This window comes from Uranotaenia lowii, chromosome 2 (genome assembly GCF_029784155.1).
Source record: "Uranotaenia lowii strain MFRU-FL chromosome 2, ASM2978415v1, whole genome shotgun sequence".
Taxonomy (NCBI): domain Eukaryota; kingdom Metazoa; phylum Arthropoda; class Insecta; order Diptera; family Culicidae; genus Uranotaenia; species Uranotaenia lowii.
In genome coordinates, this window is record NC_073692.1 from 391,473,726 (window position 1) to 391,495,886 (window position 22,161).

The window sequence follows — 22,161 nt, forward strand, 5'->3', positions numbered from 1 at the left end:
AAAAATGACAAAAATGACAAAAATGACAAAAATGACAAAAATGACAAAAATGACAAAAATGACAAAAATGACAAAAATGACAAAAATGACAAAAATGACAAAAATGACAAAAATGACAAAAATGACAAAAATGACAAAAATGACAAAAATGACAAAAATGACAAAAATGACAAAAATGACAAAAATGACAAAAATGACAAAAATGACAAAAATGACAAAAATGACAAAAATGACAAAAATGACAAAAATGACAAAAATGACAAAAATGACAAAAATGACAAAAATGACAAAAATGACAAAAATGACAAAAATGACAAAAATGACAAAAATGACAAAAATGACAAAAATGACAAAAATGACAAAAATGACAAATATGACAAATATGACAAAAATGACAAAAATGACAAAAATGACAAAAATGACAAAAATGACAAAAATGACAAAAATGACAAAAATGACAAAAATGACAAAAATGACAAAAATGACAAAAATGACAAAAATGACAAAAATGACAAAAATGACAAAAATGACAAAAATGACAAAAATGACAAAAATGACAAAAATGACAAAAATGACAAAAATGACAAAAATGACAAAAATGACAAAAATGACAAAAATGACAAAAATGACAAAAATGACAAAAATGACGAAAATGACAAAAATGACAAAAATGACAAAAACGACAAAAAAGACAAAAATGACAAAAATGACAAAAATGACAAAAATGACAAAAATGACAAAAATGACAAAAATGACAAAAATGACAAAAATGACAAAAATGACAAAAATGACAAAAATGACAAAAATGACAAAAATGACAAAAATGACAAAAATGACAAAAATGACAAAAATGACAAAAATGACAAAAATGACAAAAATGACAAAAATGACAAAAATGACAAAAATGACAAAAATGACAAAAATGACAAAAATGACAAAAATGACAAAAATGACAAAAATGACAAAAATGACAAAAATGACAAAAATGACAAAAATGACAAAAATGACAAAAATGACAAAAATGACAAAAATGACAAAAATGACAAAAATGACAAAAATGACAAAAATGACAAAAATGACAAAAATGACAAAAATGACAAAAATGACAAAAATGACAAAAATGACAAAAATGACAAAAATGACAAAAATGACAAGAATGACAAAAATGACAAAAATGACAAAAATGACAAAAATGACAAAAATGACAAAAATGACAAAAATGACAAAAATTACAAAAATTACAAAAATGACAAAAATGACAAAAATGACAAAAATGACAAAAATGACAAAAATTACAAAAATTACAAAAATTACAAAAATTACAAAAATGACAAAAATGACAAAAATGACAAAAATGACAAAAATGACAAAAATGACAAAAATGACAAAAATGACAAAATTTTAAAAATTTTAAAAATTTCTTAAAATTGCAAAATTTACAAAAAATATAACAATTACAGAAATGAAAAAATGTTTTAAACAATTTGAAAACATCCCTCATTTTCAATTTACTTCACTGACTCAACAGATGTGCCGCAGTGATTTTTTTTAATATCAAACTCACAATTCTCATGATCGAATTAAATCAAATGAAAGTTGGAACAACATATTTTTATTAGCAGCACACAATTGAGCCATTAGTGAGAGAGCCTTAATTCTCGCAATTTATCACTTTATTATTCTGCTGACGCGTCAAACCTGCTCGAGCAGCCCAGCCCCATAAAAATGCCTTGGTAAATAAGTCCTTCCAGCAGAAAGGAAATTAAGATGATCCACAGTTCGAACAGATTTTCGGCAATCGACCGGAATTGGGGACCGCAATATTTCACAAGTTCCTGTCTCCTCTACCTAAATACAAGCGATTTCATTTGCGTAATTTTGTCCTGACTCGGCGCGACCGTGAGGCACGTGGAATGATTTGTGGGGTGTGCGTCCGCGATTACGAAATCATAATGAATCACAAAGTGGCTTCCCATTCCGGCTGAGGATCGACCGGTAATGTCCAGTTGCAGAATGTATGCGATCCGGCAATGGGGAGAAAAACAGAAAGGGTGGATTGCGAGAAAATGAAATAACTAGCACTTGAGTTGACTTAATTTCGGAAAAAGCAAATTCCGGCTGCCACCCACCCACCGAAATCGTGGCTACAAATAGTTTTGTTTTTAGCAGAACGATTCCGAAGGGTTGGAGGACCTTCTCTACAGGTTCGATGGCTATACGTATGGGCAGGATGATTTGTTGATTTGTGCAATCTTGCCCAATGTTCTGTGGGTGGTGGTGGATTGAGAAATGGTTTGTCGTTTGTCGTCTTTTATTTTCGGGTTAAATGAAACTAAGAATTGAGGCCTTGAATTTCGCTGTTCACATTAGGGCATTCAAGGTTTTTATTTTTCACTTTTATTGACGACTGGCATATATTTAAAAAAGATGAATTGTTACATTAAAATTTCATTTTATAGCTCAATCGAACTTGACTTAGAGGTGCATCAAAGCCCTCAAAGTTTCTGTTTTTGGCCCTCAAAAATCACTAGTTTATTGTGCCAATCTACAAAATGTATATGGTAGGTTTTTTTTTAAATTCGATCATTGAATTTCTTCGACACATTCATTGCCACTCTGTGGTTGTGGTTTGAAAAATACAATCATAGAGAATTTTAGAATAACTCATTTTCCAACAGAAAAAAGTAAAAAAATAATGTGTTTAAAATCTTGAAACTCTTTAACACGTTCGTCGCCAAGAATGGGTGATGCAATATACGTCTAAATTTGAAAAGTGAAAACACCAATTTGGTGATATATTATTTATTCAAAATTATCTCGGATTGTAGTCATATTTTTCTCCGTTCATTAGCCAAAATTTGGAGCCGAAACGATATTTATTGGTGATGTTTTGGCCTTTTCAAGTTGGACTTTTTTGGTGGATGACGCTTGGTGACGAACGTCTTAAAAAGTACATACCAGGATACGTTAATTCTAAGACATTGATTTAAATTCAAATCCTTCCTTAACTTTTTATTAAGAAATCTATTGATCAGTTGACAGGAAACAGTTTATGACAAATAATGATGAATTTTGAAGTATCAATTATATCTTTGGCGGACCATATTTTGAAGAAATTCAAATTGCATTTCAAAAGATACCTATTATTGTAACTAAAAAAATTGTTTTTTTATCTACCTGCCTGACGCTTTTGTTGGTTTTTTTGTATAACTTATTCAAACTCATTTTTTTTCAGTTTAAAAAACCTTTGTGAGTGTTAACTTACAATTTCCAAGATACTTAAATAGGTACATCCGTAAAGAAAACTCGTGTTTTCACACATAAATATGCATTCTTTTAAGTGTTTCTGTTTCCAATGCATATTTTTTTCAGTTTGAAAGGCATGATTTCTCAAGTCGAAAACAAATACAGTTGCGAAAAAAACAAAAAAAAAATGAAAATGCGTGCTTTGAATTTTTGTTGTCAAAAATTATATCTGAGTGTTGACAATGTGGCATGTTATTCAAAGTTTATTTTTATTCAGTCTACCAACATAACACAAATATTGTTTATGTAAATTATAACAAATAGCTTAGACAATTAAAGTTCATTTTATTGATTTTTTAAAAACGGTTCTATTCAAGTTTTTACCTTTCAGGAATTTTTTTTAACTCGCCATTCGAGACTAGCTATATAAATGCAATTTTTTTGGCGATATTCGTGCTAAGAAAATACGCATCAAGAGCATCAGCGCAAACAAAATGCTACCTTCCATCGACTTCCCTAAACATATATTGGTGAGGGATAGATTTTTTTTTGCCTCACGCATCACTGTTTGCTTTTTTGTTTGTTATTTCATCTTCAACTTTTGCGTACCAATTCCTACGCACTATGGCGCGGCTAGCAGCGATAGGAATTTGACTTGCCGCTGATGATGCAGTAGATGGAGCCGGTTTGATGTTGTAGATACGGTTTATTTGCTTCGCGTATTTTTTTTATGTGTTTATCAGTCTTTTGGCTGCCTCCCATCTTTGTTTTTCTCGGCTGTTTTTCTCTCTTATGATTCATCGATGTGCGATGGGTTCTTGGAACAAGTTTGCAAATCTGAAACTTTTCTATCCACGTGGCCGTTGGTTAATTTTATCGAAAGGAATCCGAAATTCTTGAACATTAGTATTTGTATCATGAACTCATGTATATCAATTATTGCTCATAGTTTCAAATGCCTTTATTAACATGCATTAAACTGCAGAAAAAATAGTTTTTCAACTCGTGTCGTACATTTTTTTTTCTTCCAAATAACCAAAAGTTTCCAAAAGAAATACTACTACTACTACCACTAGTACTACTACTAGTAGCTTTGAACTACTTTATGACACTGTTTTCGTTAGCTAAGGCAGGCTTCTAGGCAATCAAACTCTGTATTGAACAACAAATATTTTACTATGGAGTTACAACAAGTTTTGTTTTTGCAACTCCGCACTAAAATAACAATTTTTTAAACTAACTTTGGTTGCATAAAGGCCTGCCTTTTCGGCCAAAAATTGTGGTTTTTAAAAAGTTTTTCAGGTTCAAAAACTTGATTTTGAAGAGTATTTCACGGTATTTCAAAAAAGTATGCATGCAGTTCGTGGCAAAATCTTGATTTTATCATCACTCGTCGCAAAATTTTCTTTTTGCAACTTGTTGCATAAATAACAATTTGTCAACTCCGCACCTAAATATATGATTCATATATGCATGCAGTTCGTGGCAAAATCTTGGTTTTATCATCACTCGTCGCAAAATCTTCATTTTGCAACTTGTTGCATAAATAACAATTTGTCAACTCCGCACCTAAATATATGATTCAATAGGATATTTAGTTGCACAAAGACACACTTACCAATATTGACCACATTAGTTTTCTTCATACAGGCTAAAGCATCACCATCCTCTAGTGAACAAAATGGAAGCACTGATTCGAGAAATTCCTGTAACTTTTAAAAGCATGTATTCTGGACATAACTTAGAGCACTTGTATCCGTGGTCTATTCCTGGGTCTAATTTATACAAGAATTAGACCCAATTCAGTGAAAAAAATAGCAACTCCATTCGTGATCTGTCAAATTGTTTAGAACTGCATAAAATTAGATCTAAATCTGCTCAGTTCTGAACCAATTCTTAAAAGTACCTGTTCTAAAAATAGTTGAGTTGAAATTGGTATAATGGGGTTGCTTTGATCGGAATTTCGGACTTAGCCGGCTGTTTGTACCCTGTTTGTACCCCCGGTTCAGGTGCTCATAGTCAGTGATGCCATTTAAAATAAATAAAAAAACCTCTTCTTGCACCATAAAAATTTTAGAAAACAAATTTTTGTGATAAATTTTTCCCTTAATTGTAAATGCATCTGCTCCTTTTTGTCTACAAATATATGTTTGCGTGACAGAATACGTCTTTATTTTAAATTGGTAAAAATAAAGATTAAAATTGCTAAGGAAACAACGTAAAACAATCCTTTTTTCAATTTAAACAGTGAAAGTTTAAGAAAACATTATCTTAATTTCACGGTATTCCAATCCTACGATTTTTATTATTGATTGACGTTTGTCCATATTCGTGAAGAGGCCCAAAATGATGATTAAAAGTGGAAGTACATTTTTTCCACTTTCTATATGTTGGTGTAATTTTTTATACTAAGATTTCACAGAATATCTTTTGATCCAGAAATAGGGCTAAGGAGCTGTTCACTAATTACAAAAGCACAATTTTGGAAGTTTTAAATCCTCCCTTCCTCCCTGGTAAGACAAAGTACAAGTTTTCGTTTCCGGCAGGCAAAAAATGTTGCCTGACTAGTAGATACCAAGCAAATAACTAATATGGAGCAGATCCATAGATTGCAATCTGTGCAACCGGGTTTTACGCAATGTGACAGATGTGTTCTGATGGACCAGGAAATTTATGTTAAAACCGAATTTGAGAGGTAAAATTCTTCGAGATGCCTGCTTAAGAAAAGGTAACAACCAGATTCCAATTGGTTTTTTTAAGTGAATTTGTGTAAAAAATCATGATTTTGCAAAGGGTTTGCTTCTGTGGTATAACTAATAGATCAATACATGACTAAAAAAAGTGTGCAAAGATAAAAAAGAGATTTTATGATGAAGTAAGAGTAATTCTTGTAATCAACGTAAAATTATTATTTTTTATATTTTTACATTAAATATCATATCAACACCTTTATTTCCTCCATAGAAGATTTTCGATCTAATGAATAGTTTTTTAAATACACACGTTTGTAACTGCCCGGATTCTAAATGATCATAGCCTTAGTGTCTGTCACTGAATTAGTCACTCATATTAGTTTTTACAGATTTTTCTTGATGAATTATTGTCGAAATATGATGGATTCAAATTATGGTGTCACAACACTCCACTTTGTATTTTGTTTCTATAAAATTCTCAATTAAAAAGATTGTTATGATGAATAGCGAATAACGACGATCTTTTTTTAAAATGTGATTGTTTAACAGTTCTGAATCAAATCACCTTCGGGTTCAAGTCTTTTCATTCTATTATACGATTTTTTTCCTGGGAAGCTCTCCATTGGCAGTGGTTATCAGGCTATGATCATTTAGTATCCGGGCAATTTAATTCGGTGATAGCTACGCGTAGCGCCTATGTGGTCTAGTGGATAGGCTGGCGCGAGTCTGGTTTTGGTATGCCAGGCGTACTGGGTTCGATTCCCGGTATCGGCAAGCCAACTTTTGGGTTCGAATCCCATAAGTGGCCGACAGGTAAGATGTGTTTCCTCTTATAACTGACTATATAATAAGAATGTTCAATCAGTTACCAGCTGGCCAGGTATATACACGGATGCCGGAATACCTGTAAGTAAGATTCCAAGATAAACCTACATCAACACGATACATTCATCCATAACAGTTCATACGAAGCCATGGGGTCCGGGTATGATGTACGCGTTGCATTGGAGATTTGTCGAACTTAATAATCTAAAAAGAATACATACATAATTTATTTCGGTGATAGAGCTCGGATATGCAAAACTTTAGTAGCGTTGTGTTGGTTATGAAAAGGACTATCTTGTCTATTTTTGATAGATTTTTAAGTTAACGTGTGTTTGGGATCTTTACGATACAAAAAGACATGATAAAAATAATTTCGCACAAATTTGCTCCTTTTGCGCATTTGCGCCTCGAAAATTCTTCATTGTTGACTTGAGAGCTCATAAACTGTTGATTTTTTCTGATTTTTTTTTCGGACCAAATGGTTAAGAAGAATAAGGAGCCACTCTAGGATTCACACGAAGTTCAAACCAACCATCGGAGTGCAACCCTTGATCTTAAATATGGTAAAAAGTATATGGTTATTGGGTGTAACTGAATGCAGACTCCTTAAATAATTTAAAAAATCCATTTCCGGTAGGCAAAAATTGTTGCCTGACGAGTAGACACCAAGTAAATAACTAACCATGATCAGTTCCAAAGATCGCATTCAGTGAATCCGGTTTTTACGCAATATGACAGATGTGTTCTGATGGACAGAAAAAATTATGTTAATACCGGATTTAAGAGATCAAATTCATCGAGATGCCTACTCATGAAAAGGTTCCAACCAGATTCCAATTGCTTTTTCCAGGTGAGTTTTTGTAAAATATCATAATTTTGCAAAGGTTTTGCTTCTGTGGTAAAAAAAAATCAATACATGATTGAAAAAAGTGTGCAAAGAGAAAAAAAAGATTTTATGAAAAAGTTGTAGTATTTCATGGAATCATTGGATTTTTCATTTCCTCCATAGAAAGTTTTTCGATCAAATAAATAGGTTTTAAAATACATACGTTTGTAACTGCCCGGATTCTAAATGATCATAGCCTTTAATGGAATCAGGATCTGAATCTGTATTGAGATCAAAATTTAAATCTGATCAAAAATCAAATCAAGTTAAACAAAATCTGACTCAGACCAAGAATCAGAGTTAGTATTAGTTTTAAAGGAATAAAAATAGTAATCTGAGTCCAAGGCCGTAATAAAGAAAGGAGGAACAATGGACGATAATCGCCCGGGCCTCCTGACTCATGGGGGGGGGGGGGGGGGGGGGAGGGGAGGAGGGTGAGGACAACAAGTTTTAACATTATTTACTTTAATCATACTGCTTCAAGTTCTAGAAATCAAAGACTTGAAATCAAAACTAGAAAATTGGCATGAAAACTTAAATTTAAAATTTAATAACTAAGAGGACCCCGTTAAAAATATTTCGAAAAGTTTCTCTCTAATATAAGTTAAAGGGGCTCCCTAGTACAAGCATTGCAGAAGTTTTCCCGCATTTTGCAGGCTGAGCAGATCAATACAATTTCGTTCAAAATTTGTGTTTTTAATTGAAAATTTTTCAAAATTAACTCTGAACGGGAATTTGAAAAAATGTGGAATTCTCAAATCCCTTAAACCTCTTAAATATATATTCCGGGCATTCTCGAAGCCAATAAACGTGCTCAATTAGTAAAAATTAACACGACCTAAATTAGAGATTAGATTGAACAAGGAAAATGATAATTCTACCACTGATCACACTGACATGACACTTGGAACAAAAATTCGACCATTTTCTGGTTAATTTTTTTTTATCAAATTTTGCTGGTTCGCAATACCGACAGTAGGTGGCGAACCTGCAAAATTTGCCAAAAAAATTACCTATAGGAAAAATGTAGCCCGATTTTATCATAGAAACTGCCTATTTTTATTGAAAGTTGGGTGGCACTTTCTAACTGGGATAGCATTTCTGCAAATCGATCGATGCGCACTCTGGAATCGATATTGCGTACTGTTGGAAAAATTATCTAACAAACGAAATTGAGTGTCCAGTCAGTATGGTCAGTGGTTCTACCTTGATATATGTCTAAGACTCATTTTTTTTTCTTAAATTGGTTAATATATTCAATTTCATAAAAAAACATTTTTTCGCTCGAAAACTGTCGAAAAGTGAAAAATCGTTTTGTGGTTTCTTTTTAATTTTCCGGGATTTTCATCCTCGCGGATGGTTCATCCTTGGAAAATGAATACTTTTATTAGGATTTGATTCCGAATCCAGTTGAGGTTCTTGATTAAACTGAAATATCTCGCATGAACTTTCATTACGTCGTATGAAACAAAATGTAATCAAAGAGTTTTATTACGAAAAAATACATAAAAATTACATAAACTAGTAACAACTACTTTACATTTAGAATATTTGTAGCCTGGACAACATATTCTATATTAAGGTTGCTAGATTGCTCGGTTTTATCCGGGTTTGCCAGGATATTTAACACAATATTTAGGAACAGTCCGGCCCGTCCCGGTTGCCAGGATTTCATTGAAAATTGCCCGGATTTATTCACTTTTTTTTCAATTTATTTATGCCTCAAAAACGAAGTTTTTTTGAGAAAATTTTATAAAAATAATCATGAATGATTTTTCAGAAGCCTTAAGTACGAATTAAAACCTGTCGATGGATTTTGAGAAAAAAAATTTCTTTTTTACATTTTTTTCTTTAATTTTTGTAAAGTAATTTATGGGTTTTGACAAAATTTACCCGGATATCGCCCGGTTTTTGGTCGTCAATTTTGAAATAAATTCCCGGGTTTTGCCAGGTTTTGTTGCTTTGATATCTTTTGCAGCTTTTTCCTGTGAATTCTCAAGATGTTTAAAACGACGTAATGAAAGCTCACGCGAGATATGATGATCAGGCAGTGAGTTGGAATATCGCAATCGAATGTATAATATGTATCAGGATCGAAATCTGGAACCAAATCTACATCAGGATCTGGATCAAAGTTTGATTCATTATCTGAATCAGGATCTGGCTATGAAATACTTGTTCAGGGTCAGGATCTGGATTAAGTTCAGGATAAAGATAAGGATCAGAGTCAGGATCAGGACTAGCATATTAGGAATCAAGAACTGGATCAAAATTTAAATCAGAATATAAACTGGATGAAAATCTTTATCATTATCAGGATTTGCTTCAGGATCATGATTAAGATTTGGAAAAGGCTCAGAATAAAGATGGGGGAGGCGGGCTAAATTCACATACTAAAGAGAAAACCATTTTTTGCCGATTTCACAAAAAAAAAAATTAACAATGATTCACCCGAGGCAGTTTACACAATCATTTCAAAACTTGATAAAATGTAAGAAAACATGACGTATGGCTTTGCTCACGTTTTACTTTCAGTTAAAACAAAAAAGACAATGATTTTAAATCTAAATTAAAGAAGTTCAAGAAATTCAAGAAAAATGAATTTACGATATGATTCAAATTTAACCTTAATAGCAAAGCTGCAACGCACACAGTGCAGTGGTAAAACTTGTAATAAATAAAGTTTTTTTTTGGATTCATTTTTTCAAAAGTTTTATGTTTATGCAATTTAGTGTTTTCACCCAAAACTCTTCGAAGTGTATCTTCCAACTTACTTACATCAGTATAAGCTCTTAATTTTAACAACATTTTTAGCACTGTCGTATAAAGAAAGCTCCATTTTGATAAAACCGTTCTAAAAAACTTCCACAATACTTCTCAATGTATCATCACGTTTCGCTATTTTCACTTCTCTTGCAAATGGCTACCGAAATGCTATTTGCACTTTGTTCGCTTATTGGTTCCACACTTCGTGGCACTTGTGGCCACTCATCTTCCAAACGATTCCGTATTTCCGTTTTTCGCAAATTCACTGCTACTTTTTTTTCTGCAATCCACTGCACCCACTATCTATCACTCGAATCCGGATTGTCGAACCAAACAGGCTTGACCACTAAACCAGAAAGCCGCGTAGCCGTGTAGTAACCTTGACCGATACCTCGTTTTTCGAGAGATATTTTTTTTGCGACCCTCCCAATATCAGTCTATTCCACTTTCGATGGCCAACCGCCGCACGACTGGGCCGATTACGCGCACGCACAACTCAAAACTTGAACTAGCGGACGAGCAGCAGAGGACGCCTTGGCGCAGCACCGGGATTGCTGCCGGACGTCTCGGGGGAAGTCAAGTCCATCTTTGCCGGCTGCCATACCGCATATCGCAACAACACATTGCGTATGATGTTGTTGTGTTGCTCTAGAACGCACATTTGCGACGCGATGCCCCGGCAGGCTTTTCGGGACGACGACGCCCCGGCAAACGCTCACAGACAAAACGAAACAAACCCCAAGTCTACGCACGCACTTTTTCTCCACCAACAATGAAGAGAACAGGCATCCGGTAGCAGGAACAACAACAGGTTGGAAGAGGGAGGAGGTGGGGTGAATCGCAAAGCAGAATACGCGTATTGGCGAATTTTTCAAGTTCGCGGTCATGGGTGCTTCCCCGGACCCATTTCGTCGTCCGCCCGAGAAGGGGGTGGTTAGAGCGGATTTCGGGGGGCAGATGTTGTGCGTCTACGCACATTAACACATGCGTGCTTGCTGCCGACGCGCTGATTAGCCCAGCCGGAATATTGTGCGAATGGCAAAATATGCGAAAATTTTCGCTAGTACCCATACTAGTGTGGAGATCGGATCGGTCAATGAGTTATGTTGTTCAGGTTTGGTTCGCCATTTTCGTAGATTTATTGCATGATATAGATTTGATTGCTTACATAATGAATCCACAAATTTTGTGGCGATTTTGGAATACTGGAATCGCTAGAGTCAAAAAAAAAAGCTTGAGCGCATCAAACTCGCTTGCAGATCTTGCTACGCTAAAGCTCGGCGGAATTTAAGATAAACAGATAGAATACATATTTAGATAACGTAATTCGAAGAACAATTTGAATAATTTTAGATATTCGTATGAAAAAAGGAATTTTATTTCGGCAAGCTTGTGTTCTTCATGAATTACTTGACTTAATTAATATATAGGAGAGACTGGGGTAACGTGAGCATGGGGAAATGTGGGCCACTCTAAATATCTCAGCTGTGTGTTGAGATAAAAATCTCAATCCAATTGTCATAATTCATTTGTCATTTGATTCAAATTTACCCACGCCATAATCTCCTTATCTAGAAGCAAAAGACGGAATCTGACAAATAATTTGAATTTAGGACACCGAAATCTTCCAAAATCAGTTAGTCAAACATTTGCACCAAAAATGCTGCTCTCTTGTGTTATCACAAAAGTTAAGAAAAAAAAACAACGGAAGATAGAAATATTGAAAAATTCATGATTTTATCGTAATAATAGCTATTTCTTTACTGTTATTTATCATTGAATACAAGTCCACACCAAATTCGAAAAATGTATATGTGTAGGGCTAGATCAAATATGCAGTCCACTCGTTTGTAATTACATTTATCATATAAACATTGCGATTTAGTGGTGTTCTTTTAAAGACATAAAAGCAAAATTATGATCAAAAACGTAATTTAGGATTTTTAAACTCCATTTACCTAACATTTTAACAAGAAAAATTAAATTCCAAGTCCATGAAAAAGTGCCGTAATAGGAAAAAAAGGAAAACTACAAATAAATATACACAGGTCCTTCAAGCCCAGCGGCAAAAATTTATTGATTCCCCACTTACTTACTTACTTACTTAATGATCTCGCGCCGATCCTCCGGTGCATAGGGCCGTGGTAAAAGACCTTCACTGTTGACGATCCGGAGCCAGCGTCTTCACCTTGTCCCAGTCAAGATTCTCGTCGACAGTTCGGATTTCAGCGGCTAGGCTTCGCCGCCACGAATTTCTCTTCTTCGATGACCCTCTGGATTCCAATCTAGCGCCTCTCTGCAAATCTCGTTTTCATCTCTTCGCAGCGTGTGCCCAATCCATCTCCACTTACGTTCCCGAATCTCGATTTCTAGCGCCTTTTGATGAAACCGGCGATGTAGTTCCTCATTGGAGATCCAGTTGCCAGGTCACCAAGCGCGGATGATATTCCGCAGGCAGCGGTTTACAAATACTTGCAGTTTTCGCGTCGTCACCGCATATGTGCACCAAGTTTCGCACCCGTACAGCAATACGGATTTGACGTTTGAGTTGAAGATTCGGATTTTTGTTCGTAGAGAGATCTGGCGTGACCGCCAGATGTTTCGGAGACTCGCAAACGCAAATCGGGCCTTTCTGATCCGTGTTTCGATGTCTTTTCTGGTACCACCATCAGGCGTAATCTGGCTACCAAGATACTGGAACCACTCCACTTTCTCAACTTGTTGCCCAGCTACCATGAAACTGGAGGGATTTCCTGTGTTGATCTCCATCGACTTGGTCTTTCCGACATTGACTTTGAGACCTGCTGCCTTGGAACTTTCGGTGAGGTCGTCGAGTTTGCTCTGCATATCTGGTTGTGTTTGGGCGAGCAAAACAATATCGTCAGCCAGGTCAAGGTCGTTCAGTTGCTCCATTGTTGAAGGATTCCACGGCAATCCTCGGTTCGGTGCACAGTCAATCGATCCAATCAAAATCTCATCCATTACGATTAGAAAAAGTAGCGGTGATAGAATACATCCTTGTCTCACTCCAGCAGTTACCGGGATTGGTTCGGACAAGACAACGTCGTGCAAGACCTTGCACGAAAATGCCTCATACTGTGCTTCGATGAGATGGACTAGTTTCTCTGGGACCCCTCGTCGCCTTAGAGCCGCCCAGATGTTTTCATGGTTAAGTCGGTCGAATGCTTTTTCGAAATCAACGAACACCAGCAGAAGAGAGTCCTGGAATTTGTTGATTTGTTCCAGTATTATTCGTAGCGTTGTGATGTGGTCCACACATGATCGTCCGGATCGGAATCCAGCTTGTTGCCGTCGGAGTGTAGCGTCTATTTTCTCCTGGATCCTGTTCAGAATCACTTTGCAGAGTACTTTGAGGGTTGTACAGATCAACGTTATGCCTCGCCAGTTACCGCACTCTGTCAGGTCTCCTTTCTTCGGGACCTTTACGAGGATACCCTGCATCCAGTCGGCCGGGAATGTTGCAGTATCCCAGATGTCAGCGAAAAGACGGTGCAACATTTGTGCTGATAGGGCAGGGTCGGCTTTCAGCATTTCAGCAGGGATACAATCGATCCCAGGTGCTTTGTTGGATTTCATGTTTTTGATTGCCGCTTCTATTTCAGCCAGCGAAGGCGCTTCCGAGTTGACGCCATTTATGCGACTTACTGTTGGCGCTTCGAGCTGCAGATTCTGTTGGCCATCGCTATTCGTGACTCGGAAGAGTTGTTCGAAGTGCTCAGTCTATCGTTTGAGCTGATCTGTTCGATCGGTCAATAACTGACCTGCTCGGTCTTTTAGCGGCATTCTTGCATTAGTCCTTGTACCACTGAGGCGGCGAGAAATGTCTTGCAGCAAGCGGCTGAATTTATGAAATGCGGCTCCCGCCAGCTAAGTCAAAGATGGCAGCCCCATCGCGGGATAGGGACTTTAGGCTAACAACCTACTGCTCCCGATTTGAAATTGTTACGGAATCCGAAAGAAATGACCGACCTGGAACTTTGGCGACGACTTTTAGCATTGATTCCCCAAGTAACCAAAATTTCGGATAACATTCCTCTATCAGGTTTGAACAGCTAAATTGTGTAAAGTAATGAAACTTCTTTCCAGCTCAATTTTTAAGTAGCTAAACGAACTTTAAAGTTGACAAAACGTTCTTCTAAATTGCTAAACAACTTCTAAACAGCTCCTAAAAGTACATTTATGGGTAGTATAAAAACCGAAAAAATTACTTCAATCCTTCATGTGCCACCTTCAACAGTCCGCTAATTTGATTCAAATCGATCATTCGTTATATTTGTTACTAACTCATATTCAAATAACATCCCAGCCAACAATTTGGTAGGTATATCAAAAGATATACGTACACCTATGTCGACAATAATCATCGTATAAGACGTTAGAAAAAAGCATATACCTACCAAAAGTGGAGGCGATATACATGCATATTTTGATTATTTTCTGATTTACGACTTCAACAGCACCATATAAGATTTTATTACGATGTTTGATACACTTTGATACTTTATGTTGCATTGATGATTTGTTGTACGTTACTTTAAACGAGTCGATCACTACAATTTTACGATTCCGGGCGGTTTGACATTAAGAATCACACTTTATACGATGTGTGTAGAACTCTTGTGCGATTTGAATCAATCCGACGATCGATTGACGGTTTAAGTCACCTTTTGTGAAGGGTGTGTTGCGGTCTTTTACGATGCTCAGAGATTTGAACATCGAGTGACTATTTAAGTAACACTATATTATAGGAGGTGTGTTCACCTCTTGTACGATGTGAAGCAATTCGACAATCAGTTCGTGTTTTATACCCCACTTTACACGAGATTTTTTATAATCTTGTACGATGTGAGCGATAAAACGATTCGGTGAATCTCTGTATGTAGCGTGTTATGTGTAATACTGCGAATAAAATACTATTCTACAAAAAGTATACAAATGGCTGATGATTTTTGAAAAAAAAAAACAAATTCAAAAACAGTTTAGGAATTCATTCATTTTTATTCTAATGAACTTACATATCAACAATTATGAGCACCGACCATCGGCTGTTGCTCCCGATGAATCTTTTGTTTGCTCATCACGAGTGCTGGAAAAAAATCTGCCATTTACTTTTTTATATCTCCTTTAATATTTAATCAAATTTCCCGTCAATATTGTTGTCAGCTGGTTGATTGTATCGGCACATACCAGTCCCATATAAAGCTGATGGTATCATTCAGATGAAAATGATTTGCATGGTGCAAATCATCGATACCCGCCACGAACAACCGCACGAAAAAGTCGAAAACAAACGGAACAAATTTCAATCATTTTATGCGATGATGATTGCACGGTCGAACGCTGTTACTCATTATGTGACACTGAAAGACCTTGATTTGTCCCTTTATGCGATGATCGTTTGCATTAAAAAAAAGTGATGATGAACGAAGCTTATGTGAGATTATTTACGATTATATCTGTAGTCAATTGCAATTTCGATACCAAAGGAATTTATGAACGATTAAAATGCGACTTAAGAAATCTTACACGATTGTTATGAGATTTCATTTGACATCGGTCGTACTAAATACGACTTCATTCAACACATCGTAACTAAATCGTATTTCATTTGGTTTTAACATCTACTACAACGAATATACGATAGGGTCGAATGATAAGTGTACACATTTACGAATTCGATTTGAGTTGCTAGACACGACTGCCATAATGATGGTAAAGTGTCAAAAATAAAACCAAAAAAAAAAAAAAAAAAATTTGAGTTGCACCCATATAAGAGTTTGACGATGATTTCTTTTACGATTTCATGTTGGCTGGGATGTTCTAACCAAGCCTCGAGAACCCGAGCTCACCGCTTGAAAATCGAGCTACATACTTGCTGCTCTATATGAACATCATGAGTAGGCAACGATTTTTCTTGATGTGATGACTTTCTTTATAATGACTCTCCGGTTCGTAATTTCTACTTCATTCCTTTCGGAACTTAATGTGTACTTCACATTGTCGTTTCCCAAGTAACGACGTGTTTGTTTATGCAAACAAGTTTTATGCAAGTAGAATTAAGTTGCTATTGAACGCCCGTTGGAACTAATTAAACACTTTCAAGTTTACAAAAGAGTACAACATAGATTTTTTTACGAGCTATTGAGATGTACAAAAAGACTTGCAACCTACTTCATGTGAAAAAAAGAAGATGTTCGTAACAAGTAGTCAAAGCGTTTGATGGTTCCAAATGTTTACAAATAGTAAAAGATTCTAGCATTTTCTAAAAAAGAGTTACACGTTACAAAATTTGATTTTTTGTACAAATTTATAACGCAAATATGCCCTGAAAGCTGTCTTGAATCATGAGATGGTCGAATTTTTACAAATCTAACACAATAAGGTGCATTTTATAAATAATATTTCATAATTTTAAAAGTCAATAATTTTTTTTTGGTTTATTTTAATATAGATTGTGAGAAATTGTAGTTATTTTCACGCACAATTCCTCATTATGTTGTTATGTAAGGGCGAACCAAAATAAGGAAAATGTGAGAAAAATAAACTGAAAATGTAAGATTGAACAAGTCTGAATATCATTATAGTAGCTTTGAGAGTGTACACAAAATTTAAAACCGGTAAAGAATGGATCAAAAAAGCTTGAAATTTCATGACGTGAATAATCCCGTTGTTAAACTGGGTGAATTCACGTCACAACTTTAAAGAGACATAACTTTGTAAGTTGTTGTTCAATCAGAACACCACGTATATCAAATTGCGGGTAATTTATTTGGAAAAATGAATACACGGCAAGGTGGAATGTGTTCATTATGAAATCGAGAGCTGACAAAACCGTTGTGTACCTATACCAAAAATTACTATGCTTGAGTGGTGAAAAACTTTGAAAACACTGTCAAGAATATTCAAAATGATTAAACCAAGTGTAAATGTAAAGCACATGATCGGAAACTATGGTTGAAGATGGTCAGGAAATTCAAGGCTTTTACCAGCAAAAAAAAACCTCCGTAAATATAACTTAAATTTCCAGAAAATTTGTTCCTGAGAGGAAAGAAGTGTTGTCCAGCCATCTATAATGTAAACTAAACATTAAAATACAAATATTTGGTAGTTCTAGAGTTCGTAAGTTGGGTAGCCGGTGCCGATCCAAGGCGACAGATAAGTTTTGATGGACGACAAAATTTGTGATATAAACAATGTTTCGCAAGCTACAGCAGACTTAAGTTCATATTTGCTGGTTATTTTAGGAAAAAAAAATATCATGATCATGCTCCTGTGGAAAAAAACTAAATTTTCGTGATAAAAATTGAAAACTTTGAATTTCGATATTTTCAAAAGCCTTGATTGAGTAGCCTTGATTGAAAACTACGCAATTTTGGATTTTAACTAATCGATTTTTTTTTTTCAATTGAGTCTTGTGATGATTCTGTTATGTTTTTGTCGTATTTTGCCAGCAGACATTCCAGTTAAAACGTGATCTTGTGGCACAAAAATTATCAAGTTCACGATTAGTTCTCAAAATATGCAAAAACATCAGAATGGAAGCTCCCCCCCTCCCTCCTTCCTTTTCCTCTCTGAAAGAAGGGAAAGGTCATAAAAAAGCATAGAATCACTCCATGTATCTAACTACCCTTCCATTTCAAATTTGGTTCCATTTGCTTAATAAGTTCTCGAATTATGTGAAAAATTGTAAGAGAGCCTCCTCCTACCTTCCTATCTCCCCACTGGAAGGGAGAAGGGGTACAAAATATCCATAGATACATACTCGTATTGGAATACAACCCCATGACACATTTGGCTTAATTTCCTTTATTAGTTTTCGAGTTATTCAATCACGTTTTGTTTTGTTTGGGAGGTTTTCTCCCCTCTTCAAGATTAAGGGAGTGATCTCATACCATTGTACAAACCTTCCTTAGCCTCAAACACCCCCACCTACAAAGTTTCATGCAAATTGGTTCACTGGTTTCCGAGGAAACATATAGACATACGAATAAAAACTCATGTTTATTTAAATTTTTTGTGGATTTTCATCAACTTGTTTCTCCAACTTGAACTGAACAAAGAATAAAATTAGTTGAGAACAAATCAGTATTCAATTTTTTTGTAGAGTTCTATTACAAACAATAACATCGATTGCCGATACCAGCAGTTAAAGCATACCTAATTATCAAAGTCAGTTAAGTTTTGTTATTCATACGGATTTTTTTCAATCAAAAAATTCGAGAAGACACAAATACCATAAGCATGGTAAAGTGTCGTCAGTAAAACAAAATAAAAAATATTGGCAGAATGTAATTTTGTTAATTTTAAGAAACGTTAAACAAATCAGACGAGAGGGAAAAGTGCAAATTTTTCTTGAATATACTCTTATATTTCAACTATGTTCGGATATGTGATTTTGAGTGAAAATTCGTTTTAAGCTGTAAGTTACTTTTTTTGCCCCCCTTTTTTTGAAATTACATATGTATATGAATAAGGTAACTCATTTCATTATAGAAAATTCTAATGTTTGAAATTTCAAAAGCAATTCTCGATTTTACGCTGATAAACATTTTAATGGCGAATTGTTTGTATCGTGAATATTTTTTAAATTTTAAATTTCCATTGAAAATCTAAAGTTGAGTAAACTTTATTTATTCAGTAGGCCTTGACAAAAAATTAATTTATTATTCAAAACTAGAAAATAAAAGGAATCAAAATGGAATAATATCGTAATGCCGCCCGAACATCTGCCATGCGTTCACGCAGCAATCCCACAAACCGGCATACTCATACATGAACAAAAAATTATATTACCCAAAAGCTACGCAATTATTTACATCCCGTCTGATCGCTCGGGAACGCGATTCTCTCGCAAAAATAGCACACTTGGAACAAACAACAAACTTAACCTTAACATTGAAAATTTTGCGTACGCATCGACCGGCAGTAGCCGCCACATGGACTTCTCTACCCATTTCGATCAAACGAGATTGGATCCCATCTCGTCTCCAACACGAGCACATACGCAGACCTAAACTAGACACAACCGCCTAATCTTATCCCGCGACTCAAAGGCAAACGAAAAAAAAATCACCACGCGTCTCCATTCGTCCACGGTGCTGCTGGTGTTTCCCCCATTCTTCAACCGGTCGCTAAAAGTGAGTCGAAAAATACTCGCCCAAAAATTACGCTTGATCGACGAAGCGTGTTTAGAATGAAATCGAGTTTCGCATTCATTTGCACGCGCGAAAAAAAACCAACAACCCGATCCTGGTCCGGTCGGGTTGCGTACAGACAGTGGGTAGAGTGGAAGCGCCATAAACTATCTCTTCTAGACCTACTACTACGGCACCAGAGTAGGCCGAGCGTGTTCTCCCGATTTCCGCATGCTTGTATTAGTTTGTAATGGTTTTGTGGCCTACTGACCTAGGACAACTTGCGCCGCCATACAAAACTTCCGTGTCGCAGTTTTCGCTGGCAAATAAGTAGCAAACCATGACCTGCCCCAAATTCGCAACTCGTTATCTCTCGTTCTGTCGTGCGCGAAACCAGTTCGCGGCTTTGTAGTCCTTTCCTTGTTTTGAACACTGAGTGACCCCCCACTCCAATGAGTTTTCCATCGCAAAACCGAACCGTGAGCGCAACTCTTTTTTGCGCGATCCCTTTCAGGTTGGTGCGCGCGAATTCGATCCCTGCTCCAGAGAATGGAGTGGGGAGAACCGGTTTTGGTTGGGAGAATTCGCCATTCTCAGTTCGGTTGGACGCGTCGAGCTTTGCCAATTCTCTTACCTACTTTTGAATGATTTGGCGTTTCTCTCTCTTTCTTTGCATTGAATGGCTTGGTAAGATTTATGTTGTTTGGTTAAAATGCTCTCTCGCTGGAGCATGGCTTGCACAAAAGAAAGCAGTGAAAGAGTGCAGCCATTTTGAAAAATTTGAATTTTGCCAGAATTCAACGATATTTTTTGTTGATATTGATTCAAAATCAATGAAAATTATTATTTGTACCACGCTTGTAAAGAATTGGACTTGAATATTTTATTTTAAATTAAAATTAAATAAAAAACGAAAGGAAAATGGCGCTTATCACTCTTCTGTCATTAAACTAATTGTTCCTATTGGTGCATCTTTAACACACTCTCAGTAATATCTGAGAGATGCGTACTCCACTCATTCTCAATGTTTTTTTTCGTGTAAAAATTGAACCTCGCGATTGGCGAAAATTTTTGCACAGCCACCGTCGAAGGAGAAGCAGGTAACGGTATTTAATTATTCGAGCCCCCTCTGAGTACGGTCGCCAAAATGAACCCGCCTCAGCTGGCTTCAAGAGGAGAAGAACCTCCAGTTGGTAACGGTATTTTATCAAAAAGGGGGTTAAGTTTTTCGCAAAAATAACAACACTGGAGAAGTTGTTCATTTTGGTACCCCTTCTCATTTGCAAAACCAAAGTGGAGTGGGATGAGTGCAAAATTTTTGCACATAGCCTCCGACCATATATAAGTACCGGGGAATTCGCGAATCGCGAAACATTTCGGGTGCCTTTTTCGATTAATACGTATTACGTCGCGGTGCGATTTGTTCGTTAAATTCGGTTTTTAGAAATCTCATTTTAAACGGTGGACCGAGTGAAATTCAGCTTAGGTTTATTTTTGCCGAAATGCTCATTCGGCGACCAACTGTCGGAGATGATGGATCTTGAGGATTAGAAGCGGAGAAGCTGATCATTTTTGGAGCAGGTTGGAGCATCATTACATTTGGATTACAGTGAATTAAAAAAAGCGAATTGGAGTGCTCTAATATGGTGAATTTTGAAGATTGTGATTTATCTGAAAGTGAAAACATAAAATGAAAAAAAAAGCAATTGAAATTTAATGCGGTTTTCCAGTGTGGTGTAAAAAGTTATATTATATTTGAATTTAAATAGTGTTGTATTGTCAGCGGATATAAGAAATAAAGTTGCAGAATAATAATGTATCCTGAAATAGATATCATGGATTGGTGGAACAAGATGATACAACGGAAGGAATCAACTGGAATATTTTCAAATTATGGCGCTGCAAAGGAATTACCGCTTCGAGGGATTGCTTTGGACGCTCTTATGCTGTTTAAGAAAAGATAAAAATTCCGATTGATGTAAAGTTTAAGAACAGTGAGTTTCTATTGATGAGCAAATATTTTCTAGCTTACCAAAAAAGTGGAAAATTTTGAAAAAATTTGTACTCACCAATTATTGGAATAGAAAGATGAAAACACACACAGAAATGTGTTTCAGACTTTTGATCGTGTTTTGGTGAATATAGAGTTGAAACTTGTCCAATATATTTTGTTTTTAAGAGATATCGTGCCATAGTTGTTTTTAATAAAGTAGGTATGAAGGGAACTTATTCTATGCATATTCAGGAAGAAAAAATTGAGTACACATATCGAGCACGTCCTGCAGTGAAACTTGAGCGGCGAAGTTTTTCTTATTTAAGAGCATTTTAATTTATTTTCTACAAAAACTTCTACAGTTTTCGACAACTAAAAATTGTGTACAATTATTCAAAGATGAACTGATTTTAAACGGATGAAAAAAAATAAGGTTTCAAATCCTTAACTTCAGTAGCTTTTCAAAATTTCTCTTTAGAATATCTTTATTAGATCAATTACGTCTAAATCTCCCATCATTCTAGAAATGTGTCGGCAATCTTTTCTAATGAGATTTGGTTTTTTTCATTAACTTATTTTAGAGATTCGGTTCATATT